General features: G+C 48.5%; 1 long non-coding RNA gene across 1 annotated transcript in view; it reads left to right on the forward strand.

Moving 5' to 3' along the window:
- Nucleotides 1-26,122, forward strand: part of LOC144141441 (uncharacterized) — a 74,402-nt gene that overhangs the window by 27,795 nt on the left and 20,485 nt on the right. Inside the window, exon 3 of the long non-coding RNA XR_013316602.1 lies at nucleotides 25,239-25,300. This is a non-coding gene — a long non-coding RNA (uncharacterized LOC144141441). The remainder of the gene's footprint in view (nucleotides 1-25,238; nucleotides 25,301-26,122) is intronic.

Raw genomic sequence — 26,122 nt, forward strand, 5'->3', positions numbered from 1 at the left:
CGCAAGCGGATGCACCTGAGGACTTGCAGACAGACCTAGACCGTCTTCTGGAGTTCCTCAGAACCGAGCTGGAGAACCTTGAAAAGAGTGATTTCAGGGGTCAGAGAGAACGAGACACCAGGCCTGAATATGAGGCAGAGAAAAGCATCCGGCCTAGAGACCCTAAGCCCACGTCGTGTGTTCTCTCCAGCACTTCAGCGACGTCCGGTGAGGGGTGTGCATTCTGCAAGTCAGAAGGTCACATTACGGAGTCTTGTCCTGCGGACATACCTTCGGAAAAGAAGCAGCAAATTTTGTCGAAGGAGATGCGATGCTTTCGCTGCAGGCTGAAATGACACCGAGCACGTGACTGTCGCCGGAAGATTACCTGCAATGCGTGCGCCGGTAGACATGCATCAAGCGTCTGTGGCCCAAGAAAGAACAACGCACGGGATTCTCGTTCTGAAGGAAGTCCGAACCCACGCACGACGATCTGCGCATCAGTAGGAAAGAAGTCAGGAGTTGATACAAGTGGATGCGTTCTCCTCCAAACTTTCCGAGCCTGGGCAGTGAGTGACCACGCCTGCCGCTGCGTCCGAGGCATATTCGACGGTGGCAGCCAGCGGACATTCGTGACCGAAGAACTTTGCAAACACCTCAAGTTGAAATGCGTCGGATTCATCAATATTGCTTTGAACACGTTCGCCAACGCCAAAAGTCAACCGGCCGCGAGGCGTCGTATCGTCGAGCTTCGACTGAAAAGCCAATTTTCCGACACCGAAGTTATCCTCAGCGCCATAGAAATACCCCACTTTTGCCAGGACATCGAGGGCTCGACGATGGATTCGTCCTTCGTTCAGGCTTGCAAAACATCGGGAAAGGACATTGCTGATGAGCTGCTTCCCCCTGACGTCATCCCTCGCTGTGGCATAACCATCCTCATTGGATCGGACCAGATGTGGAATATAATGTCTGGCGAATTGTTGAGGTCCCAAGAAAACCAGGCTATGATTGCTATAAACACTAAACTTGCATGGACGTTTCAAGGCAGCAGCACCGAGTTGACAGCGACAGCAAGTACTTTGCGCACGATGGTTTGCGCTCTGAAGGAATGCGACGATATCATTCGATCATTTTGGGAAGTCGAAAGCAATGGGATCTTGGATCCGACGAGCAGTGGTACCTCAAAGAGCTCAGCGTTAGAGCACTTCGAGAACAACGGCTCCTTCAGACATGGACGATACTAAGTGGAGCTACCATGAAAAACTACCGTCGAGGTTTCGAACAAGGGCATGCAATCCGGAAATTTCGTGACAGAAATCAACTATGTCTCGGGGGCAGGGGCTACCGGTGCTTCAAGCATAAACGAGCTGAACCCTTCCTTAGATGCGGGCGGTATCCTTCGGATCGGGGTACGCTTAGCCCATTTGAAAGCAGTGAAAATGCAGAACTCAATCATATTGCCTGCAAATCACCCATTTTCGTCTCTGCTGGCAGCTAGAGCCCACACTCAAGTTCTACACGGCGGCGTGAGATACACGATGACACAACTACGAGAGAAATACTGGATTTGCCGAGCAAGATCCTTGGTGAAGCGAGTGGTCAACGGCTGCCATCTGTGCAAGCGGTTCCGCGCCAGGCCCGGAGATGCTCCGACTGCCCCCCTTTCGAATGACCGCCTATCGTCTACAAACGCGTTTCAGGTTGTAGGAGTTGTCTTCGCTGGGCCTCCCTGCGTACGATCGCCAAGAGGCGATTCCAAGTGCTACATCGCTCTCCGCGTGCGCCACATCAAGAGCGCTCCACTTGGAGTTAGTCTCTTCGATCACAGCAGAGGACTTCTTGCTCGGCTTTCGGAGATTTGTGGCCCGCAGGGGTTTACACAGGGTCGTGTACTCAGACAACGCCAGAACTTTCAAGAAAGCCTCGGTGGACGTAAAATGAGCCTGCCGACTCCTCTCCGATCAAGAAGTCGCTGAGCATTTAAGCAATGCTGGGATCGGGTGGAAGTTCATCGTAGCTAATGCCACGTGGTCGGCCGGTTGGTGGGAGCGGCTGGTTAGGACGGTTAAGCAAGCACTCAGAAAGGTACTGGGGAGAGCCAAGCTTGGGTTTGAAGAACTGGCTACCGTGCTCACCGAAGTAGAAGCCGTTGTGAACTCCAGGCCTCTTACTTTCTTGGAGTCGGAAATAGGGGAGCCATGTGCTCTCACTCCTGCCGATCTCCTCATTGGTCGCCGACTTACGTATGTGCCTACCAAGAGTGACTTGGGAAACGATACAACCACCTTTTCGCGCACTGATGCCGTGGGGCGGTATCGGTATCGAGAACGCTTGACAGAACACTTCTGGGCCAGGTGGATGATGAATACCTGTTGCAGCTTCGGTCTGCACACTTCACAACGAAGAAAGCGGCCACTGAAGTCAAAGTAGGAGACGTGGTGTTAGTGTACCAAGAAAAAACACCGCGCCAAATGTGGAAACTGGCCATAGTTCAGGAGGTCTACAAAAGCACCGATGGTATCATCCGTTCTTGCAAGATCAAGCTGCAAGATGGGCTTGTGACAACCAGACCCGTACAAAGACTTTACCCCGTGAAATTTGCGCCCAGCCATTTTCTCACGGCCCGGAATGTGTGGCAAATTATCATCGCCATGCTTCTCCGATGCATGAAGAGGACGAAGAATAAACCTAGATGCGACGGAGATGCTGAGGGATAGCTCGCGCTCAGAGCTCGCTCTCGCTGCACGAGGCTGGCTCCTCTCGGAATCGAACGACGAGGACACCAATGGGTGCCACGAAAATAAACCCTCTGCTTGTGTTGGGAGAGCTTCATTTTTCGACTCCCGCCACGTCTTGGCTCAACAAAGGTGTACGACGAGTTGTGCCCGCATGGCCTTCAGATGACATGTAACATGTACACGTCGGATGGCACCTTTCAAGCCATTTTCTGCCAATCGTTCTTTTAAAAGGTGGTGCACCAAGGCAACCACTTGAGAGTTTTTTATCTAAAACGAGGGAAGAGTGTTTTTCCACACTTTAACGCTATGAACTCTCAAAGTGAGAACATGCCAATGAGAAGGATATCACAATTTCTTGTGTCCAAGTGCCTGTTGGACCGGATTAGGGCGCAGTACAATGCACAAGAATATCTTTTGGTTCCCTGCTGATTGAATTAAAAGAGATAGAGCAATGCGACGAATTTCTCAAGGTTGACAATATTGGAGATATTCCTGTAACTGCTAGTACTCAATGCTCCATGAACAACGAACGTGGTGTCATCAGTGAGCAAGACATTCTGACATCATAAAATGACATCATAAGACGTTCTGACCTTTCATAAAATTAGCTTCTTGAAGGTTTTCACGAAATAAATGTCACTTAAGGTCACCGCATATTTATCGGTCGTGAAAAAAAAAAAATTCAACCAAGCAGATTGTCCTCACATATGGCACAGCGATTCTCCCGAAGGGTCTAGAAGATAGCTATGTAAAAATTAGAGTCTGAACTTATATCCCGCACATGCGCCGGAGCTCCACAGGTCAGAAATGTGGTTACAGATATCACAGCTGCTGGGGTAAGCGGAAGTGTACAAGATGCATAATACCGACCATGCATCGGAACGCTGTGTTTCCCCGCCCCACTGCATCAACTGCAGCGATGCCAATGCTGCATACTCGGACCCAGCAATAGAAAAAATAAAAAAAATTGCGAAGCTTGCACTAATTCGCGAAGGGTTTGAACCATAGAGGAGATGGAGGGTTTCTTTCTATGTAAGAAGTGAAGGACACACCATCACGCATTGCAATAGGTTTGAAATTGTTTTCACATGTTCGGTCGTCAGTTCTCACTCCTAGTAGTAGTCATCGCTATATCAATCTATATCGTTGTCGTCTTCGTGCATGGCTGGCGGGCCCGGATCATTTTGTCCGCAGGCTTTTACATTTCTGCAGTGTTACGCGTCAGCACTCGCTAGAACCGGTACCAACTGGCTGCGTGAACTGGGTGTCTGCAGCGCGAGCTGTCTTGTACTCCTCCCTTGAGGAGCAGACGCACAAGAAGTGTTTCCACGGTAGTTTTTGCTAGCACCACGCACAAGGCTGGACGACGTCATGCCCTTCTCGTGGGGCGCCTGCTCACGTGCGCGGCCAAACTTGTGGAGTAACTATCAGCCCAAATTTTCTGATGAAGCCACACACCGCATATATTACGGCCATTAACAACAGCTCCGCTGTTAGAAAGAAAGCGGTGCACTGAAGGTAAACAAAAACACACCTTACACAGAAGCCCAGTGGCATCAGGATATCACCCACACGATAGCATACCCGACGCGGCGCATCAGGGGGAGGCGCCATGTGCGGCAATCGCCTAATTAGGGGCCTCGTTGAACGGGCCTAAGGAGGCTTCTTCAGCCCCGATGTGCAAACAGCGCCATTTGCCGCACCTCAAAAGAAACGATGGTCAAAAACCGCCACCGTGTCAGCCGCAGCCTTGTGCAGTGCACAACCGACTGATGTCCCCGACTCGGTTGTCACCTCACAAGAGAACCAGATGTCTCCCGAGTCCTCAGGTCTCCAACCACTAGCAAATAGTGTCTTCTGAGGAGGCTATGGGCACAAGTGAGGCACGTTTGGGGTCAAGCACGTCGAAAGATAGCCATATATTGTTGCAGGCTACCAGCTCACGAGAACGGTTCAAAAAAGAGCTCTTTAACATGCCTCCTTTTGGAAAAGGCTTTGGCGGCTAACATGCTCAGCCTGGTCCTAGCAACAAATGTCACAATCGAATTGCCTTGGCGGTGCACTACAGTGAAACAGCAGGGGGCGCCTAAAAAACCTAGATGACGTCAAGGAACGGCCTTGGAAATAGGTACCCGGCACTGCGTCTCCACGACACCCACTTAAGCAGTAAATACCCCGAGTTTCTATTGCGATGCATCATATAAAGAAAGGACGGGTGAAACACGAAGGAACCATCAGGTAATGTGGATATGCTCGAAGATAAACTCTAAGACGGGACTAATGGCTTCAGCAGTAAGAGTTATATGGTTGCAGAAACCTATAACAATGGGCTCCGTTTACATTCCCCATGACAAACGACTTAAGAAAACCTAGCTTCAAAATTTAATGTACAGCACTAAGGGCCGCTCATAATCGAAAAATCCTCTCTGGGGCTGGAAAAGTGAAAAGGCAAGGGTGTGAAATATATATTACTTACTAGTTTCCAATAGAACTTGCATACTGAACAAACAGGAACGCAAATACTATACACCCACGCACAAAACATCCTCGGCAGTGGACTTGGCTGTCTGCACCAATACTCTCTTTTCGCTATTAGACTCCCATGTCTGTAATACTCCTATGGAAGTTACCACTTTCCAATCATTCTAAAACAGGCAGTGTACCACAATCGAGGTTGCGCTCTGGTGACTCGAACAAAATTCTGGAGCTCCCGTGTCTTCCACGTGACTATCTAGATTCGCTGGCCATCTAGAGTGTACTTTCCTTTATCAAAGAGTGCATAATAGATGCCGCCTGTGACTTAATCCCACAAAAGTATGGTAAACCAAAAAGAAACCCCATTCCTTGGTAAAAAATGTACTGCCGAAATACCAAAAAGAAATAGAACGCAGCATGGCGCCTTTTCCGTAATTGTCCTATGGCTGAAAAGTATTCCGTATTCAAACGCATCGAATCATAATCGAGAAGATGTAGGTGAGTAATAAAACCTGACAGCTTGTAGTTCATAGGGGGCATCAACTCTTAGACTGATAAAAAAGGTGTAAAACAGGACACGCAAACTACAAAGGCAGCATACATCCCCCACCGTACTCGCAATGCCGGTGGCACTCTGAAAATCAGGCAGATGCACTGGGAGCATACTTTGAACCGGTATCAAGTGCTGCATCATACCCAACCAAGTTTTTTGAAATAGAAACTTAGGGATGAAAAACTAAAACTCAATAGAAAATCCTCTCCAAAAGTGGCATCTGTTTCTCAATTTTATATTGCTGAGTTTAAAGCTTGCTTGAACAGTCTTCGTGAAGCAGAACCTGGGCCAAAAAATAATAACTACAATATGATCAATAGCTTGCACCCACAAACACATGTTGCCTTACTGGCCGTCTCTAATAGTATACGGATTACTAGATATAACCCACTCCAGGCCAAAAGAGGCCATTTTGGTTGTAATCGTGAACGAAGAAAATTACCCAGATGTTGCTTCAAGCTATATACCTGATGATGATAATGATGATGGTTGGTTTTTAATGGCGCAAGCCAACGAGGGCAAGTAGCGCCATAGAAGAAGTTATTTAATGAAGAGAAGTGATTACTACAGAGGGTAGGTATAAACGTGTAAACCGGACATAGTAAGATCAATTAAAGATAATGGTGATGGCTGGTGTATAGGGCCAGATGTGATTACGCATGATAGGAAATGAGGTTTAAGAAGTTAACATCAGACAAATATTTAAAAACACGTTGCACAGAAACCATGGCATTGTCACTCAAAAACAAGGAAGGGTGTAGCGGAAAGTGTTGTCTGTATATTTCCTTGAAGTGTCTGTGTCTTGTTGTGTCGAGTGCCTTGCATGTTATTAGGATGTGGACTACGGATAGGCCCTCCCCACACCTGCTAAACACAGGCTTTGGAGAGCTACAGAGCAAGTGTGAGTGTGTTACATGTAGGTGGCCTATCCGAAACCTAGCTAAGGTAACTTCAATGTGTCTGTTGTGCGAGTCAGTTGTGTATCGTCCCAAGTGTGGCTTTATTACGTGTAGTTTGTTATCTGTCTGTTTATTCCACTGTGCTTGCCATTTCCTACGAAGGTGTTGTCGAATTTGTGGCTTAAGGTCACTGTGTGGTAGTATTGTTATATCTACTGTGTTCCTGAGTGCAGCAACTGCGGCCTTCTGATCCGCAACCTCATTGCCAGCAATCCCAGCATGGCCTGGAACCCAGCACAACACCAGAACAAGTTTTTGGGCATATAAAGACATGATAGTGTTGAAAACCATATGGACAATTCTGTTTTTGCATGGCTTGTATGATGCCAATGGACGCAAAACGCTCAAGGAATCTGTATATATGATGGACTTTGAGATTTTGTGTTCAAGAATGTGTTGTGCAATGAGTAAGATGCCTTATGCTTCAGCCGAGTAAATTGTGGTGTATGTGCTCATGGTTCTGTATGCATCAAAGTTTGGTCCATGAGCAGCGCAAGACACTACGGTTGCAGTTTTTAATGCGTCACTATAAGACTTTTCACATTGATACCTATACTGCAGGGACAAGAAGTGCTGCAAAATTGCAGTTTGTGGTACCCTGGTTTTATTAATATTCACGAAAGACAAGTCACAACCCACAGGTTGAAGCTGCCAGGGTGGTAAAACATCAGTAAAAGAAGATGTGTAAATGTGTAAAAAGGAGATGTGAAATCCGAAGCTTCCTGTCTCACTCTAAGTGAGAATGGCAAAGGAACGGACGGGCGATTTACAAACAGTGGTGATGTGGATGCATCATTAAAAACAGTTTTAAAAGGATGGTTATTCATCGATGAAATTTTAGAAGTGTAGAGTAAGTCCATATACGTTCGTTGGTCCTCAAGGCACCACTTATTACGCTCAACATATAGACTCTTTGCCGGGCTAGTTCGGAACGCCCCCGACGCAAGGCGGAGGCCCAAGTGGAGTACTGGGTCAAGAATCTTTAGTGTCGTTTTTGATGCCGACCCATACACGACGCTTCCGTAGTCTAACCGAGACCCGGCTAAGGCGGTAAAGACCTGGAGAAACAGTTCTTTGTCTGCACCATAGGATTGGTGGGAGAGGACCTTGAGAATGTTAAGTGTTTTGAGGCATTTATGTTTAAGTGCTTTGACGTGAGGTATGAACGTGAGCTTGTCATCAAATATGACACCTAAAAACTTGTGCTCCCTTTTAACAGGAATAGATGCACGGTTAAGTGTAATCTCAGGGTCCGCATTAAGCCCGCGCTTGCGGGAGAACAGAACACAAGTACTTTTGCCAAGGTTTAGTTTAAAACCGTTAAGGTCTGCCCATCCAGCAAGTCTCTTAACACCGAGCTTTACTTGACGTTCGCAGATTGGCAGGTTACAGGATTTAAAAGATATTTGCACATCGTCTACATAGATGGAACAGGAAATGGTTGGTGGCAATGCCTTTCGCAGGGAGTTCATCTTAACTATAAACAATGTGCAGGTTAGAACTCCACCTTGCGGCACACCATTTTCCTACACATGTGTCCCGGACAGGGATGACCCAACCTTAAAATGAAATGTCCTGGTGGACATATAGCTAGAAATGGTATTTAACATGTTACCTGACACACCAAAGGACTGAGTTCGCTAAGGATACCATATCGCCAGGCTGGGTCGTAAGCCTTTTCAAGATCAAAGAATACCGGAAGGCAGAACTGCTTATGAACAAATTAATCTTTTGTGAAGGATTCCAACGCAACAAGTTGATCGTTGGTAGATCGCCCCACCCTAAAGCCTGCCTGGCAGCTCTCAAGAAGACCGTTGTACTCAAGGAAGTACACGAGCCTGCGATTTATCATCTTCTCAAGCAGCTTGCACAGGCAACTTGTCAGAGTGATGGGACAATAACTGGCGGGAGAGGAAGGGTCCTTCCCTTCTTTCAGGAACGCCACTACTATGGCCTCCCTCCAAGAGTGTGGAATCTGCCCCGAAAGCCATATTTTATTGTATAGGTGTAGGAGTGTTTCAAGAGTGTTTGGGTGTAGGTGTTGTATCATTGTGTATGTAATCTTATCTGTTCCTGGAGCTGAATGTTTACATGTGCTCAGGGTAACCCTCAACTCATAGAGTGTAAATTGAGAATTGTAACCAGATTTTGACCTGTTATTGTCATGTAGGGACTTTTTTTCACAAGCGGTTTTATGTTTCAGGAAAATGTTTGTTTAGTGTGCAGAGCTGGAAACGTGTTGGAAGTGTTGTGCAAGTGTGTTAGCCTGGTCTTCTAGTGTGTCCCCTGTAGTACTGACCAGGGGCAGGCTATGTGTATGTTGTCCTTTAAGGTTACGTATCTTGTCCATACCTTGTGAGTGTCTGTGTATGAGTTAATGGATGCAAGGAAACCGCGCCAACTCTCCCTTTTCGCCTCACGACGCACACGATTTCCAAAGGCCTTTGCCCGTTTAAAGGAGATAGGGTTATCCGATGTGGGGTAACGGCGAAGGACGCCCCCCGCCTTGTTCTCGGCCTCTCGCGCCCGCCTACAGTCCTAGTTCTACCAGGGCCTCCTTGGGTTGCGGGACGCACTGGAGGCCTGGAGAATGGACTTTTGGCAAGCTTCGAGGATGTGCGCCGTGATGAGTTGGGCGGCCTCGACTACCAGTAGGTGTTTTATGGATGTGTGGTGTAATGTAGATGTTTCTGTGATTGTGCTCCAGTTTGCTTTTGATTCATTAAACCTGTTATGGGAAGATAGACTGCTTGGACCTCTACCTATATACGTTAGTGAAGTGGGGCAGTGGTCACTACCATATGGGTCCGTGCCCACGCCCCACTCAAGACATGGAAAGAGAACTGCAGAGCCAATAGCCAAGTCAAGATGTGAGTATGTATTGTGTCCTAAGTTATGGTATGTTGTTCTGTTTTTTGTTGAAAAGGCATGCTCCAGAGGATGTTAGAAACTCCTCTATCAGGCGACCTCGGGCACCCGTTCGAGAAGAGCCTTAAAGACAGTTGTGAGCATTAAGGTCCCATTTAAGGATGTATGGTTCGGGCAGCTGGTCAACCAGCACCATGACGTCAAAGCTCGTAAGTGCAACATCAGGAGGAATGTATATGGAGCATAACGTTATCAACCTATTAAATATTATTGTGCGGATGGCTACAGCCTCAAAGATGGTGTTCAAGGTGACAAGATGGCATGCTAAAGATTTGCGGGCGATTATGGCCACACCGCCAGAAGAGTGTGTGCAGCCACTACTGTCTTTTCGTATACCAGGTAACTATTCAAGAAATTTGTGCGTCTGGAATTCAGATGTGCTTCCTGGACACATATTAAACTTGGCTGATTGGCATGCAGAATCTCATACACGTCGTCAAGATTATTCAGATCGCCTTTGCAGTTTACATTTACATTTACATTTACATTTACATTTACATTTAAGAATAACTGGAGTGTGTGTGCGTGTGTGTTCATGTGTCGTCTTTCGGGGCTGTTATTCTGGGTTTTTTTGGCCTTTCTGTCGGCCTGGACATCGGAGGCCGCTCCTTGCGCTGCGTTGCAGGCAGAAACGGCGCGACATCCATCTCCTCGTCGGATGTCAGAGGGGTGCCCGACGAGTCGGGCCCCCTGGACTTGGCCCCCCTTCGGGGGCCCTTCGTTTTAGCCGCCACTGCCGCGGGCATCCGGGGTTCCAGAGGTGGCACGGGCGGTGCGGTGGCGGTGGGAGCCGGTGCGGGGCCCACGGTGTCTATCCCCTCGGCACCCTCCAACGCACAGGAGGACGCGGAGGCGGGAACGGGAGCGGCACCGGTCCCGACAGAAGTGGTTTGCACCACAACCGCTGATGCCTCAGCAAGCGACGTGGTGCCGGCTTGAGCTGCGTGAGGCAACCCAGCGGGGGCGAGGGCGGGACCAGGTCAGACTCGCTGAACTGGGTCCCTGTGGACACCAGACGCCGCTCCGCCCCCCCGCGAGCTGCGTCGGCGTACCTCCCTAGGGGGAAAGAGGCGAGCCTTTTTCGCGCCTCTGGGAAAGTAAGGTTCTCAGTGAATTTCACCTTGATGATCTCCTTCTCCTGTTTTAATTTCTCGCATGTTCTACAGTAGACCCTGTGGGGTCCCTGGCAGTTAGCACAGATGAGGGTTTGCGATGGGCAGTTGTCAGATGGATGATCGTGTTGTGCACACTTGGCACATGTTAGTCGACCACAGCAGAGGTTAGTGCCATGCCCAAACCCCTGGCATTTAGAACACCGGCGCGGGTTGGGGATGTATGGCCTGATGGGGCAATGAATGAAACCTGTATTTACTGATTCAGGAACTGTGGAATGGTCGAAAGTCAATATTAGATGTTTAGTTAGGATTTTCTTGTTATCTCGACGAATAGTGATACGCATCACTGCTGTCACACATTGGTTCTTAAGGCATTCCAACAGATCGGTTTCAGCTTTATTCATCAGATCTGACACAGAGATCACACCCTGGGAGCTATTAAGGCTGCGGTGGGGTGTTACCCTGATGTCGAGATCTGCGATGCGAGTTTGAGTCAAGACATTTGTAGCTTGTTGCTTGCCAGTCACTTCTACAAGAACTTCTCCTGTTCTAAGTTTTTTGGCTTTGTAAGATTGACCAACAATGCCCTCAAGAAATTTGGAGATCAGGAAGACTGGCTTTGTGGCAAGGGGGTTCGACGCATCAACAGATTCAATTACCAAAAACCTAGCATAGTTGTCCGGCTTTGGGAAACTCGTCGTTGGCAACGGAAGAAAGGATAATTCGGTGCGGCCCCTTTTATGGGGCCAATCTTTGGATTTAGCAAATTTGGAAACCTTATATTATAGTATAAAAGCAGGGAGACGGGGGTACTTTCTTTGTCAGCCTCACCCTGATAGCTGAAGAGGTCCCGGAGCTCCCTGCCTGGTAAACAGACAGGGAGCCTATACGCCGGAGCTTGACCTAGGCTCCGACGGCCACCGTTTGAGGTGAGGTTTCTGCACTTCACCTTAAAACACATCACCACGGTTGGTTCCAGCTTATGCTTGGTTGGGCTCTCGGGGTTCGCGGTGTCGCCAACACCGTCACCAAGATTGCTCAAGGTGCCCCGTGCCGGGAAGCTATACACCTATAGTACTGAGAAGCTGTCTGTGCTGGTATTTGAAAATATTGTTATTTGCAGGTTATTCCGTAATTTGAAGGCAAACGGGCAACCAGATCGTTTCCAGTGTGGCTTCCGTTAACAAAAATTCGCACTTGGCGAGCTTGTGCGTCCGGAGTCCCAAATAATGTATGTATTGACCCACAAGGAGTACTCCTTGTCAATTCTCTTTGACACGGAAAGGGCATATGATACCCCATGGCGTTTTCTTGTACTAAGAGACCGTTGCGCCTTCGGCATTCAGGAAATATGCTATGGAAATCGGACATTTTGCGTGAGAATAGGTAGCACTCACTCGCAGCTATTTACCCAGGAAAGAGGTGTTCCGCAGGGAGGTGTGCTCAGCTCCAAACATTTTATCGTAATAATGAACTCTTTGCGCACTGTACTTTCACCAAAATTGTTTTTTTTTCTGCGTATGTTGATGACATACAAATTGAGTTCAGATCATCCAGACTCTCTTTTTATGAGCAGCAGATCTGGATATCAGTGAATAAGGTTTCCAAATCGGCAGATGAGAACGGATTTAAGTTCGACTCTTCAAATAGGATCGGCGTTCTGTGCTCGAAGGAAAGAGGTATTGCTACCAAACTATACGGCAAGAATCTGCCTAAATGGGTAACAACTGCCTGTCAATAGATAGCACAATTTCACGCATTGATGTTTGATTGCGAAGCCCACCTTCACTCTCCTGCTAAAGCATCTGCAACTCAAGTGTTTGAAGGCTATAAAAGTGGTAATGATTAGCCCTTCTTAAATAGGGCTCTGACAAGAAGTGCGAATTACATCTGCACAAAATTCTCGTTTAGTTTCGCTTGGATTATTTATGCATGGTGTGCGGATCAGAATCCAATAAATCATTGAAGATGCTTGATTCTACCCACAATCTAGGCATAAGGTTTGTGTCAGGGGCTTTCCGGACTTGTCCAGTTGTGAGCCTTTATGCTGAAACAGAATTTCGGTCTCTGCAATTCAAGCGCACTTTTATTAGTGGTACTTAGGCCCTGAAGGTTACATCACGGCCTGAACACCCGTGTGGCGTCATCATAAAAGATAACTTCATAATGAACCTCCTCGATTATCAGTCCGGAATCGTCCGCAGACTGCCCGAAACGTGATCGGGCGCTCAATTCTCCCGTGTATTACTAAGGGGCTTCCGGTCCGAACACAGTCCTCGGACTACCAGCGGACCGTCCAGGATTGGTAAATCGAGAATGCTGGATGTTTTTCTTTTGAAATCGACCTTGCTTAGCTCAACCGTGTTCACTGATGATCAACTCTCTAGCTGCAAATCGGTCGATCTAGAAATATAGATAGGAAGGGTACCCAATTAGCACTTGAGCAACACTTTTTATTACTCCATAATAAGTATAAGAAAGCGTAATATTTCTTTACTGATGCGTCAGAAGCTAGAACTGCTGTGGCCGGTGCTGCACTCGGAGAGCATTTTTCTGCTGATTAAACGCTTGAAATAGCCGCATATTTAAAGCGGTATCACCCCAATTGTACCTGGCTATACACCACTATATCATACAAAACTCAAAAGTGTATTTTATATAGCTACTCACTCAGTGTTCTCACGGCCCTGTATTCAGGTAGGGTCATCAAGAATCCAACTTTTCGTTCCCTTCTAAATTTAGAAATTATAGTGTGTTAGGTCCGTGGAAACTGTACCGTAGCTGGCAAAGAGGAAGCCGTGAGGCGGCCGTGAGAGCAGCTTAAAAGAGCAGTGTTGACATCACTCCAGTACTTACAGTATATAAAACATACAGTAAAGCGCATCCCCTCTCAGCTCTGGTAGAAAGAGTGGTATGGGGAAGAGAACAACAAACATCACCCTAGCCGACGAACTTCCAGACAAAAACAGGGCCCTCGAGTCCTGGTGGCCAGACTGAGAACAGGGCACACATACTGCCGACGGCACGGCTGCCGCGCCATTGCGCTCTCAAGGGATGTATTTGCGTTCTGTTTTTACCCTTCTAGGCCACCCTGCTTCTGCTAGGTTGGTGCCGGTGGTACTACCTCTCCTCACAGGATGCAGCGTCATCCCTTTCAAGTACGTGGGTTACTGCAGCTGGTTTTCTGAATAATCGAATCCGCTGGAGGATTTTAAATTCGGCATCTGGCAATCTGGTGCGACATCAGTGGTGTCTACCCAGCCAACTATTGAAAAGCACAAGAGATGTATTTCTAATTTAGTTATTACAAGTGGCATGGTTGCCATAGTGACGATGTTTTCTGGTGGCAGTGTCGTGGCCCACTGGTTGCTTTGACTGTTTAAGCGTTGTCGTGATTTTGCCTTGTACCTTTGTGGTAATCTCCTGGTGAGCAGCGACATCGAAGAGAATGTGGGACCTATGACGAATGTCCACGAAGACAAATTATACATAGTGGCTAATGTCGTTATGCGTCTTGAGGCAGACCATACAGTCCTCCTTAAATCCGCTAACAAGGACTCGCGGATTTATATTGCCATGAAGAATGAATAAAAAATATTAAGCAAACGAGTCCTGCGCTCGAGTCCAGAATTGAATAAGATGCGCACCCCCAGCAAACACAAAACTATGACCAAAACATTCTTAATTTTTTTGATGCAGTGTAAAATTGATGACTGGGACAACCAGCCATGACGCTCTAATGTGTTATTCTTCGGCATCGACAACACTGAATAGGGTGAATCTTGGGATGCGTCTAAAAAACTCGCCAAAGATTTTGGTGGCGATAAACTAGAAATCACCGTGACATCGGTCGCTTTCTCCAGACAAAACGCATTCGATTAGAGCTACATTCCAGAGGAGTGACGTCACAGCCGCGGCCGAGGAACTGGCGCCGCCATGTGCCCAACTGCGCGCCTCCGTTGCGCAGCAGCCAAGTCTGAAGGTACAACGGAGCCGCTTGATAGGCGTTTCGTGTGGCTCCTGGAGAGCCGTACTGCGCAGGCGCGAGGGGCAGTGACTGCACTGCAGTGGACTGAACTAGTCCGGACTGGAGTGGACTGGACTGGACCGGACTGGACTGGACTCGACTGGACCGGAATGGACTGGATTGTATTGGATTGGAAATCGTTTTAGCAGCAGTAAGCATGATGATCAGCTAATCCTAGACAATCACGAAACCTAAGAATAACTAGCTGAACGTTAGCTCATGCGACGTATATACTGGCATAGCCGAGCTAAGCCACTGCTATTTTTTTAATGTTTGAGTAACCCTCCAGCGTCCCGTCTTTGTGTAAGTAATTGCAAAATCGTAAACGTCAACTGCCTGAATTTTTCGAGTTCCTATTGGGGAAATAATGTGCACCTCTCACTGGCTGATGCAGCACAATCACGTGTTATGCTAGGCGGCATACCGCTCACTGTCCGTGAGGAGACGGTTGCGGGTAGACTCGGCCAGAACTAGTGCCATACAAGTGCGAAGTGGACTATGTAATACTTTAAGTTGAACTGAAGTAGGTTGCGATGCAGAGAAAAACATTGTGCTGAGGGGTAATGAAGCCCCAAAAAGTAACGTCACTTCTAACCAGGCAGATTTCGGGCATGTTCGTTCGATGACAGTAGTGCAGTTAAATTAAGTGACACCCGTGATTTACAAAAAGACCAAAGCGCCGGCTTTACGACGCAGCTTTTTCGTATGTCAAAAGGAGGGCGAATGTAGGTACTCAGGCGCCGCGATGACGCAGTATTGTCGCGAAGACAAGGACGATGCAGTTGTCTTGAATGAGAAACACGTTTATTGGAGCGAACTTGTGCTCCCCTAACAACTCAAAAGAATACAGAGGCGGCGAAGCAGCGGTCAACAAAGTGACTTGCACAGGCGAGTGTCGTCGAATCGAATGCTCCGGCGTCCGCACTGCAGGCTTTTATCTTTCGGCGCGCGTGGTTCTCGAAACGTCGATTCGCATCGAGAACATAGTAGATCCAAGAAGATTATTCTGGGCTGTTCACGTTAGATCGGAATGCTCTCCCTATCACGACAGATAACACATGCGGCACAGAAAGGAAGAATGGAACACGCGCTTCCCTTGGCGCAGAGATAACACAGACCGGCGCAGCCGGGCGGTAAAAGCAAAACACAAATAAACAAACTCAATGTATGGTTCGCGGCATTACCCCCCCTCTAAGAGTGCATCGACCCGATGCTGACATAAGCGACAGTCCGAAAATGAAAATAAAATTCATTATCGACCGTAGAAAGGTTTTAAGCGAACCACGTGGACGACTTCGGGCCGCGTGCGTCGTCGTGATGTTCCTGAATCACCATCGGGGATCACCTCGTAGGTAAGTTGGTCGACACGTCGTAGAATCTGGTAGGGTCCGAAATACCGTCGCAGGAGCTTCTCACTGAGTCCGCGTCGTCGGATGGGAGTCCAAACCCACATACGATCCCCTGGTTGGTACTCGGCGTCTCGGCGTCGGAGGTTGTAGCGGCCCGCATCCACCAGCTGCTGGTCCGTTATACGAACTCGGGCGAGCTGGCGGGCCTCCTCCGCACGTTGAAGATATCCGTGGACGTCGGCGTTGAGGTCGTCGTCTTCTACATGCGGAAGCATGGCGTCGAGCATCGTAGTCGGCCTTCTACCGTAGACAAGCTCGAACGGCGTCAGCTGCGTCGTCTCCTGGATAGCCGTGTTGTACGCAAACGTGACATACGGGAGCACTTCGTCCCAAGACTTATGTTCAACGTCAACGTACATTGACAGCATATCTGCGATTGTCTTCAGACGTTCAGACGTTCTGTTAGTCTGTTCGTTTTGGGGTGGTACGCCGTCGTTCTTCGGTGATCCGTGTTGCTGTAGCGTAATACTCCTTGCATCAGCTCCGCAGTAAATGCCGTTCCGCGGTCGGTGATTAGGACTTCCGGGGCTCCATGTCGCAGCACAACTTGGCTTATAAAAAACTTTGCCACTTCTTGTGCAGTCCCCCTCGGAAGAGCGGCAGTCTCTGCGTAGCGCGTCATGTAGTCTGTCGCTACGACAATCCACTTGATCTGTGATCGTGACGTAGGGAACGGGCCTAAAAGTTCTATTCCAATCTGTTGAAATGGTCTCGAAGGGACGGCGATCGGTTGCAGAATTCCGGCGGGTCTTGTCGGCAGCGTTTTTCGTCGCTGGCAGTCACGGCAGCTCCGGACGTAGTGGGTGACGTCAGAGGTAAGGCCGGGCCAGTAGTACCTCGCCTTGATTTTTCCAATAGTGCGGGCTGTGCCGAGATGTCCGGAAGACGGGTCGTCGTGGCAGGCTTCCAAAATTTCGTCACGGAGGTCCGCGGGGATGACGAGAAGGTAATTCACTCTTGTTCCGGGGCTGAAATTCTTCTTCACGAGGACGGAGTTTCTGAGGCTGAATGCTGGTAAGCTGCGTTTGAAGGTCCTAGGAATGGCAACGTTGCATCCCTCGAGGTACTCGATTATGACGCGTAAGTCGGGGTCGGCACGCTGCTGGGCGGCTAGGTCGCTCTCTGTCACGATCCCGAAGAACGCGCTGTCTTCATCAGCGTCTTGTGGTGGTGGGTCGACGGGGGCGCGGGACAGGCAGTCGGCGTCGGAGTGTTTCCTGCCGGATTTATAAACGACTGTAACGTCGAACTACTGCAGGCGTAAGCTCCACCGCCCAAGACGGTCCTTCAAATTGGCGAGCCAACACAGCGCATGGTGGTCTGTTACAACCTTGAATGGCTTTCCATACACGTATGGGCGAAATTTTGAAATCGCCCATATAATAGCCATATAATAATACACGTCCTTTTTCGTGATTTTGTTCAGTCGCCGGTAGTCAACACAAAACCTTAATGTGCCGTCTTTTTTCTTTACGAGTACGACGGGCGCAGCCCAGGGGCTTTTCGATGGCTGTATAATGTCGTCGCTGAGCATGTCGTCGACTTGAGTCCGGATGGCTTCCCGTTCGTGTGAAGAGACGCCGTACGGTGACTGTCGGGTAGGTCGGGCTCCATCTTCGGTTATTATTCGGTGCTTCGCTAGAGGGGTCTGACGTAGTTTTGCGCTCGACGAAAAACATTCGCTTTAGCGACGCAGCAAAGCCAATAATTTGTTCCGTTGTTCTTGCGGTAGCGCCGGATTCACGAAGAAGGGCTGCGGGATCTTGAAGGTTTCTACGGGTGTGCGTTCAAAGTCGGCGACCGCGATCACGTCACTTACTTCTTGCGCTTCCTCGAGGAATGCAATTGCCGCGCCCTTGTTTAAATGCTGGTACTCCTCGGTGAAATTAGTAACCAGAATGTGGGATTGGTGTTCCTTGAAGCGCGCAATGCCTCTTGCGACCGACACACCACGGTCGAGAAGCACCCTTTGATGAGTGTCTACGATAGCGTCGACGTCAGGAGCAGCATCTTCACAGTAGACTGCGACCATCAAGCTTGCGCGGGGTGGCAGGGTGACATGATTATCGGCAATCCTTACAGCAGCCCGTCGTTCGGGGTTCGGTTCTGGCGTCATGGAGTGATTGGGGGAAAAAGTTATTGACTTGGTCTGCGGATCGATTATTGCACCGTTGTCCATCAAAAAGTCCATTCCAAGAATTACGTCGCGGGAGCAGTTAGGCAGAATGACGAACGCCGCAGGGTACGTTGTGCCGTCTATGGTGACGCGCGATGTGCACGTTCCACTTGGCGTCACGAGGTGGCCTCCTGCTGTGCGTATGTGTAGACCGTCCCATCTGGTCATAACTTTCTTCAGTTTAGACGCAAATGGTCCGCTCATTACCGAATAGTCCGCTCCCGTGTCTACGAGGGCGACTACGTTAAAGCCGTCGATGGACACCTTGACGTCAGATGCAGTCTTCCTCGAGTTCCGGGTTCGTCGGGGCGTCGTATCTCTGCTTGTACGTGTTGACGGTCGGGCAGTGTGCATCGTTGTTGTCGTCTTCTCAACGGACGTCTCGGTCAGGTCGGGTACGCGTCGCGCCGTGTAGCTGTCGTCGTGTTCAAGAGTCTCGTTAAGGCAAGGTCGGGTCGTCGGGATGAGGGCATGTCGTGAATGATGGTCTTCAGCGAGTCGCTGCGTCGTTGGAGGGTTTTCATTTTTCCGCCGTTGTGCAACTTTACCTCCCGAAGTTGCTGCTTTTAGTTTCCCCCGCTAGGGCTGGGGGACCTTCCACGTGAGAAGTCAGCAGTGCTGCGGCAGTTCGGTGACTGAGACGGGTAGGGCGACGGTGAACGGTTGAAACGGGCTGGTCCTCGGTTGGTGTTGGAGAGGTATTCTTCGATCTCAGCAGGGCGCTGGCCGTATCGGGGGCGTGGGGCGTCGATGGAGAACCCTCGCAAACCGAGCCTCTTGTAGGGACAGCGACGGTAGATGTGGTCCGCCTCTCCGCAGTGGTAGCACAGCGGGCGATTATCGGGCGATCGCCACACGTCGGTCTTCCTTGGCGTCTGGTATTGGTCTACAGGGCGTCGGGCGGGCGGCGTTGGACGGCGGTATGGCTCGGCCTCTTAACGACGGGTTGGAGCAGGGCGGGGTTGACGAACAGCCGAGGAGTAGGTCATGGCTTGTGGTTCGCGGGGTGCTTCTGACGGCGTAGAAGTTCCCAGTGCGTTTTGAACTTCTTCTCGATTACGTCGGTCAGGGAAGCCACTTGAGGTTGCGGCGTCGTTGGAAAAAGCTTCCGAAGCTCCTCCCTGACCACTGCTCGGATGGTCTCTCGCAATGTATCGGAGATTCCATTTGCGGCACCGATGGTCTCCGAGAACAGCGCGTTGACAGGGCGGTCGTACTGCCTCGTTCGAATTTCTAGCGTCTTCTCTATCGCGGCCGCCTCAGACGCGAATTCCGCCACTGTCTTCGGAGGGTTACGGACTAGACAACCAAAAAGCTCTTGCTTCACTCCTCGCATTAGAAACCTGAGCTTCTTTTCCTCGGTCATTTCAGGGTCCGCACGACGAAAAAGTCGCTTCATCTCCTCAACGAAAATCACGACTCCTTCGTTTGGGTGCTGCGTTCGAGTTTCAAGCAAAAGCGCAGCTCGCTCTTTTCTCACCACGGTAGTGAAGGTCTTAAGGAACTCCCTCTTGAATTGAGTCCAGTCGGTCAAAGAGCTCTCATGGTTCTCGAATCAAGTTCGAGCAGCATCTTCTAAGTAAAAGAAGACATGCCGGAAAGTTTCTTCGTCGTCCCACCTGTTGAAGATGCGGACGCGCTCCAGCTTCTCCAACCATTCTTCGGGGTCTTCAGCGGGGGCTCCCCGGAACGATGGCGGTTCTCGGGGCTGCTGCAGGATGATTGGCAACGTTGTTTCTTGCACCATGGTGTTGGTTGCAGCGTTCCTTCTCTTGGGCCCTTCTGGCAGAAGACCGAACTCGGGTAGCAATCCTTGCAGTCGGGGGCTTTCTCTGGTTGGACTGGCTTGGCGGCTTCGAGATGTCGTAGAGAGCATAAAGGCTTAGTACCCCGCACCTCCACCAGATGTCGCGAAGACAAGGACGATGCAGTTGTCTTGAATGAGAAACACGTTTATTGGAGCGAACTTGTGCTCCCCTAACAACTCAAAAGAATACAGAGGCGGCGAAGCAGCGGTCAACAAAGTGACTTGCACAGGCGAGTGTCGTCGAATCGAATGCTCCGGCGTCCGCACTGCAGGCTTTTATCTTTCGGCGCGCGTGGTTCTCGAAACGTCGATTCGCATCGAGAACATAGTAGATCCAAGAAGATTATTCTGGGCTGTTCACGTTAGATCGGAATGCTCTCCCTATCACGACAGATAACACATGCGGCACAGAAAGAAAGAATGGAACACGCGCTTCCCTTGGCGCAGAGATAACACAGACCGGCGCAGCCGGGTGGTAAAAGCAAAACACAAATAAACAAACCCAATGTATGGTTCGCGGCAGTATATACCTCAGAGTAAAGTGTTCGTTTCTCCCCGTAGCAAAAGACAAGGCAAGTCAAACCCGGATGTGTTTGCTCTCAAGTGGCAAAGCAGTACATCGTATCTGTTTGTGCGCGATGGTAGGTGTGTACTACTATAGAAGGCCGTTGCCGCTATATCAAGTTTCCAGTCATGATTCTAGTAAAGTAACGGTTGCTTTGAGTAAGATCGTTTTAAGGGTGTATTGTTTTTGATTGTCAGGAGCGCTTGGACGAGAGGTGGTAGTGTTTTCAGTAGTTTTTATTTTTCTTAGTTCTGTTATTGGGTCATGCGTTCATGATACTGCTGGATGGGTTTTCAGGGTAGAGGTTTTATAGTGCCAGTTAAGTGTGGGATAACTTAAGCAAGCTTACTTAGTAGAAGCAGTTTTTGCTAGTGGTGCAGCATGTGTTTACATTATGGCTTGGTTACGTTTGTGTGTGAGAGACAGAGAGAAGATAAACTTTATTTCGAGCATCATAATTTTTTATAATGTATCATAATCATAATTCATAATCATAATCATAATGTATCATAATCATAATTCGAGCATCATAATGGGAGGGGTGCCCAGTCCAGGATTCTTTTGGAGACCCCTGCTGCAACGGCCTTTTCCACCAGCCGAAGCTATGAGACAGGACCACAGCTGGACAGCTCCTTTTACCACTGGTCACGAGAAGGGTGCGCGATTGTAGTATTTTGGGGTTTCCCGAGCACTTTCGCACAATCTGCTACAGGGTGCGTGAGGCACGCGGGAACTTGCACAACAAACCTCACTGCGCCGGATAAAGCAAGTAACTCTCATCGGGTGAGTAAAATATTTTTTGCGAGGGGCGTGGTTCCTTACAACTCCTAGCTTGTAGTGTTTTGTGATTTTGATGAACAGTTAAGTAGCTGGTGGAGTATGTAGCCAGCCCAGATTCGGTGCAGTGTACAGTGACTCCATCTCTTTTCCTGGGACTCCCCTACCGATCGACGACTATACCTTCTGTCGGTCAACGAAAACCACATTATTCAAAAGGAAGTGGGGAAGATACCTGCAAATAACTTCTCACGAAGTTCCGACATTTAGCAGTCGCCACTGGACCTCGCTAAAAAAGAATGTGAACTCAAGAAGCTTTGATCCCCACTACCGCAACACCTTCAGCATTGCCAAAAAGGACCTCCCACCATTACCAAGAATAGAGGTGCTTTAATGTCTTAACGCATTACATTTCCTCTATAGGCATTATATCCTCTGAAACGGCTGAGGACAAGGTGGACAGAGAAAACACTTACTTATTACTTGAAACTGACTTTACAAATCTTAGGCTGTCAGGATTGCCCTTTGCTATGCGCCGCGATTATCCAGCGCGTTATGGGTAGGCCCTTGTCTAACATGCTCACGGTGGGGAGGAACGTGCCCACATTCTTGTGCCGCCTGGACAATTTCACCGCTCTCTCCCCTGCATTGCTTTTCATCTTCCCGCCTCCCCGCCGGCGTCTTTGTTTTTAAAGCCAGCTCCCAACTCAAGCGTTCCAAGTTTCGTTTCGGAATCCAGCAAATGAACATGTTCGGCCTCTTTCTCGATGCACAGGACGTGTAGACCTATACCAATGAAAACTCTAGGCAGTCTCAAGCTTTTCATTCTCGTGTTTATTTCAAACACTGCCGCAGTTTATTTTCAAAATATACTCATAATAACGTAGTGCCCTTCAACCACCTACCTTAATACCTAGTCGAAACTTTGCTTACGCGTACTGCGCAAAGCAGCTGACCAGCTCCAAGCTCAGAAACGTAGGAGGGCTCGTACAGCAGGCTCACACGGCCAGATACAACGAAGGAACATTGAACTAAGGGCGTTTGCATGACCTAGAAGCCGAAACATCGTCCTAGACAGAAATACAATCACGTGTGTCTCTCTCCTTCAGTGGTTTATCCAACCTCTCCTGGACATAGTGCCCAGATTAGCCAAGCGTGTGAAGGAGAACGTGTGTTTCCGTGACTCGTTTGACAGCGCCAGCCATATTGGCTGACTTTGTTGCTTCTGCTCCTACAACAAAACGCGCTGACGCTCGCGGCCACGGTAGCTGAGTGGTGAAAGGAGTAATGGGGTAGGCCTCCCATCGGCACATGAACTGAATGGCGTTGGTTTGAATCAAATGAGTGTGGCAGGGTCTATATAACCCAAATAGAGTGCCACAAACGTCAGGGTTGGGTTCTTCCATGAAAAAATCCAGATATGCACGATGGTCCGTGAGCACGAAGCAAGGATGACCCAATTTCCATTGTTGTCTACACGTCTTAGTTCTTGCAGTACTCTCAATTCAAGCTGGTAAATTTCCTAGATATAATTTATTTTTCCGTATAAGCGATTCCTAAGGACACAATTACCCTGAATGTATCCTTCCTTCTCGTTGAACTAACCATTTGAAGCCTATCTTTCTACTGGCTGCTCCTCGGTTCCCAGTTGTATATTACCTTTACGGGATTTGCGACAGCAAATGGCAGCTCCTTGGATGGTGGCGAATGTTCATTTACGCTACTAATTATGTCTCCCTTTGTATACAATCTGACGGTTGTATTTTGTTCTGAAGACCAACATTTATTTGGCATTTTATTTTCATTGTATCCTGTATTTTCAATGTTCCAAAGTTGCAGGTATTTTTGTTTTGTTTTTGCGTTCGGTACTATGCTCGTGGATAACTTTCTGTGGTAATGGAGAGAGAGATATGGGGGAGGGGAAAAGGGGGAGCTAACTGATTCGTGTTACTGCGCCTATGTAGTTCTCAATAAACTGGTTTCGGCTTCAATTTCGGTGTGACAGATACGCATTTGTTAGATTTTATTTATTTGAATGAGCTCCGTGGTTCGGTGCGATGAACCACGACCACCGAGAATGTAGGAATTTTGGTGTACCTTTTCCCGGCTGCTGTTGTCAACAAACAGAAGCCAACGCTTTAACTGATGAACTCGGACCGACCGTAGACTATACCGCCTCACTGTTTACTGTTCCGAACTGAAGAGAATTTTGTCAGCGCTGCAGTTATCACGGCAAGCACTGATTTATGAACCCTTCTGGAGCTCTAAAGTACGCAACACCACTGACATGTGTTGCGTACTGACATAGCGCGGGTGCAGTATACCGAAAACGCAACACGCACAAAAGCTCACGCACATGCTGGCTTACGCAGGCGAAGTGGCTAACAAAACGGATTGCGGAAACGACAGAGAGTGCCAGTTGCATCAGCCTCACTTGGCCGTACACTCTGCAAAATACTTGCTTCCTTTGTTTAGAGAGCGTTTTGCTTCCCAAGCTTCTTAAAAATCTTATTCGGAGAATGAAGTGGCGAGCTGTCGAAAGCGATCGACAACCCGCCATGTTTTTTTGCAAGAGAACCATTGCAACGTGAGTGGCAACAGCCGCAAAAAATATATATATTTCTGCTCTCTGTTTCGTATATGCTGTACTAATATTGTAGCATTTTCAATCCAAGGCTAAAACTTAAGAACTATATTTTTTATTGCTTAGGTTACAGCCAGCCATAACGACAACCCCTTCAAACAATGCCACCAACTTCGGCATTCGTACTTTTTGCAAACCCACAGAGCCTGGCATGTATATCACGTAACCGCCCATGGGAAGCAAGGATCGTTTTTAGAAGAGGCAGTATAGAGTGCATTACGTGTAAACAGCTGGAGATAGGAACCTCCTGGGTTGGGGAGAAAATCCGCGATTTTTCTCTCTTGCTGCCCTTTTTCCTGAGAATGTACTCAAAAAGGACCCACTGTTTAAATACGTTTACAATACAAAACGCAAAACATAAACCAAATGAAAGAAAATTACGATCAAGGATATGAGTATGGTGAACTACCGCAGGATACGGATTTGCCTCTTCCGCATTTGCCGTGCCAAGCACACTAACCTTTTTACACCTTACCAATCGCGACCACAAGAAGGCGCACCAACCGGGTGACAAAAACCAAAGTCCCGGTCACCCACTGCCGCTATAGCGCCCTCATGGCCGGAGCCTGGGCGGACGGCCGCAACCACTATGGCATGATGAAGCCTGCCCCGCTAATTAAAGACCACAAACACTTCCTGCCGCCGCTGCTAATCCACGTTCCCAATAGATCTACACTCACACACGATGGGAGGTCCGGGGCGTCATCACGCAAGTGCAATTGATTGTTGCATCAATTGTGCTTGCTTCTTCCGAAATTAATCTCCCCAAAATGGGAGAGATACACAATGTGTCACTGTTGCCAACAGAGTTGGGTCGCAGGACAAAAATTACGGTGACATTTTTACTCAAAGTGCCTCCGCTGGCACGACAGCTGAAAGGAACGAGTTATGCTCCTGGCCATCACATGAGCCGCTATCAAAACACCCGAAAGGGGATACGTAGTCCCAACTTATAAACACAATACAGTAACAACAAGACCCTAATTTTACTGCCTTTTGAAAAAAAATAGCTAATGAAAATTTTGTAAACGCTTTACAAATGAAAAATCTGTACCGCTTCTTTTTATTTCTACTCTTTTACAGACTACAACTATTCGAGGGAGACGTTCAAGGAATCAGCAACAAAATATTTCTGAAGGGAAAACGTGAGTGTCTTCTTATACAGAAATGTTTGTTTTTAATTGCTGTTTTAAAGTGCCAGTGACCAGAAAAATGTTTTTCTGTGCATAATCTCAAAGGGCAATAAATGTGCATATAATAACAGGAATGTGCACAGCTCTCCGGATTGCGTGCTTTAGCGTACTGAATAATCTCTTTCCTTCTCGCGTTGCTCCCTTTGAAATGAAGTACTTGCGGCTGTGCTACCAAAGAGTTCACATTTAACTTAGAAGGTATCTCTTCTCTTAATATTGTCAGCCTTCTCAACGTTGAAACTACGCCGGGTCACCGGCCACTGCCATCTACATGCGAATATTATAAATGCGGTGATTCGTGGAGTGCGGGGTGGGGGCTTGTAGTGAACGCTATAAATGCTCAACGGAAAACCCGCTGGAGGGAGCCGTCTGCCAGCGGTGCCGTCACCCAGCATAGCCCAGCCGCTACCAGCTATTTACTGATCACGACACCAAGCGAACGGCCGTTTGTCCCGCCGTGGTGCACGATGCTGGTCTTTATTTCAATGCCGTTGCGAATGTCTTCGCAGAAGTTCCTTATATTATTATGTTTTGTGTGCCACCTAATCAAACTTGTTGTTTCGAATTGCAACGGCCTGGTGGAGTAGTTTTGACAGGGCTGCTGCACGTACCCCTAGGTAGGCAACAGTACCTGCAGTGGTGCCCAAGGTGGAAGCAATCCAAATAGTCTTGCCTCCTTAGGAGTTTGAGCTCCATATTCGGGATAATTCTACAGGGAGTGTTGGGCATGGCGGGGTGTTATTTTGGTGAGTGTGGCAGTAGCGGATGTCAAGG

Source organism: Haemaphysalis longicornis, unplaced genomic scaffold (genome assembly GCF_048455015.1).
Source record: "Haemaphysalis longicornis isolate Haplotype H1 unplaced genomic scaffold, Haemaphysalis longicornis Haplotype H1 scaffold_6, whole genome shotgun sequence".
In the NCBI taxonomy this organism is placed as follows: Eukaryota; Metazoa; Arthropoda; class Arachnida; order Ixodida; family Ixodidae; genus Haemaphysalis; species Haemaphysalis longicornis.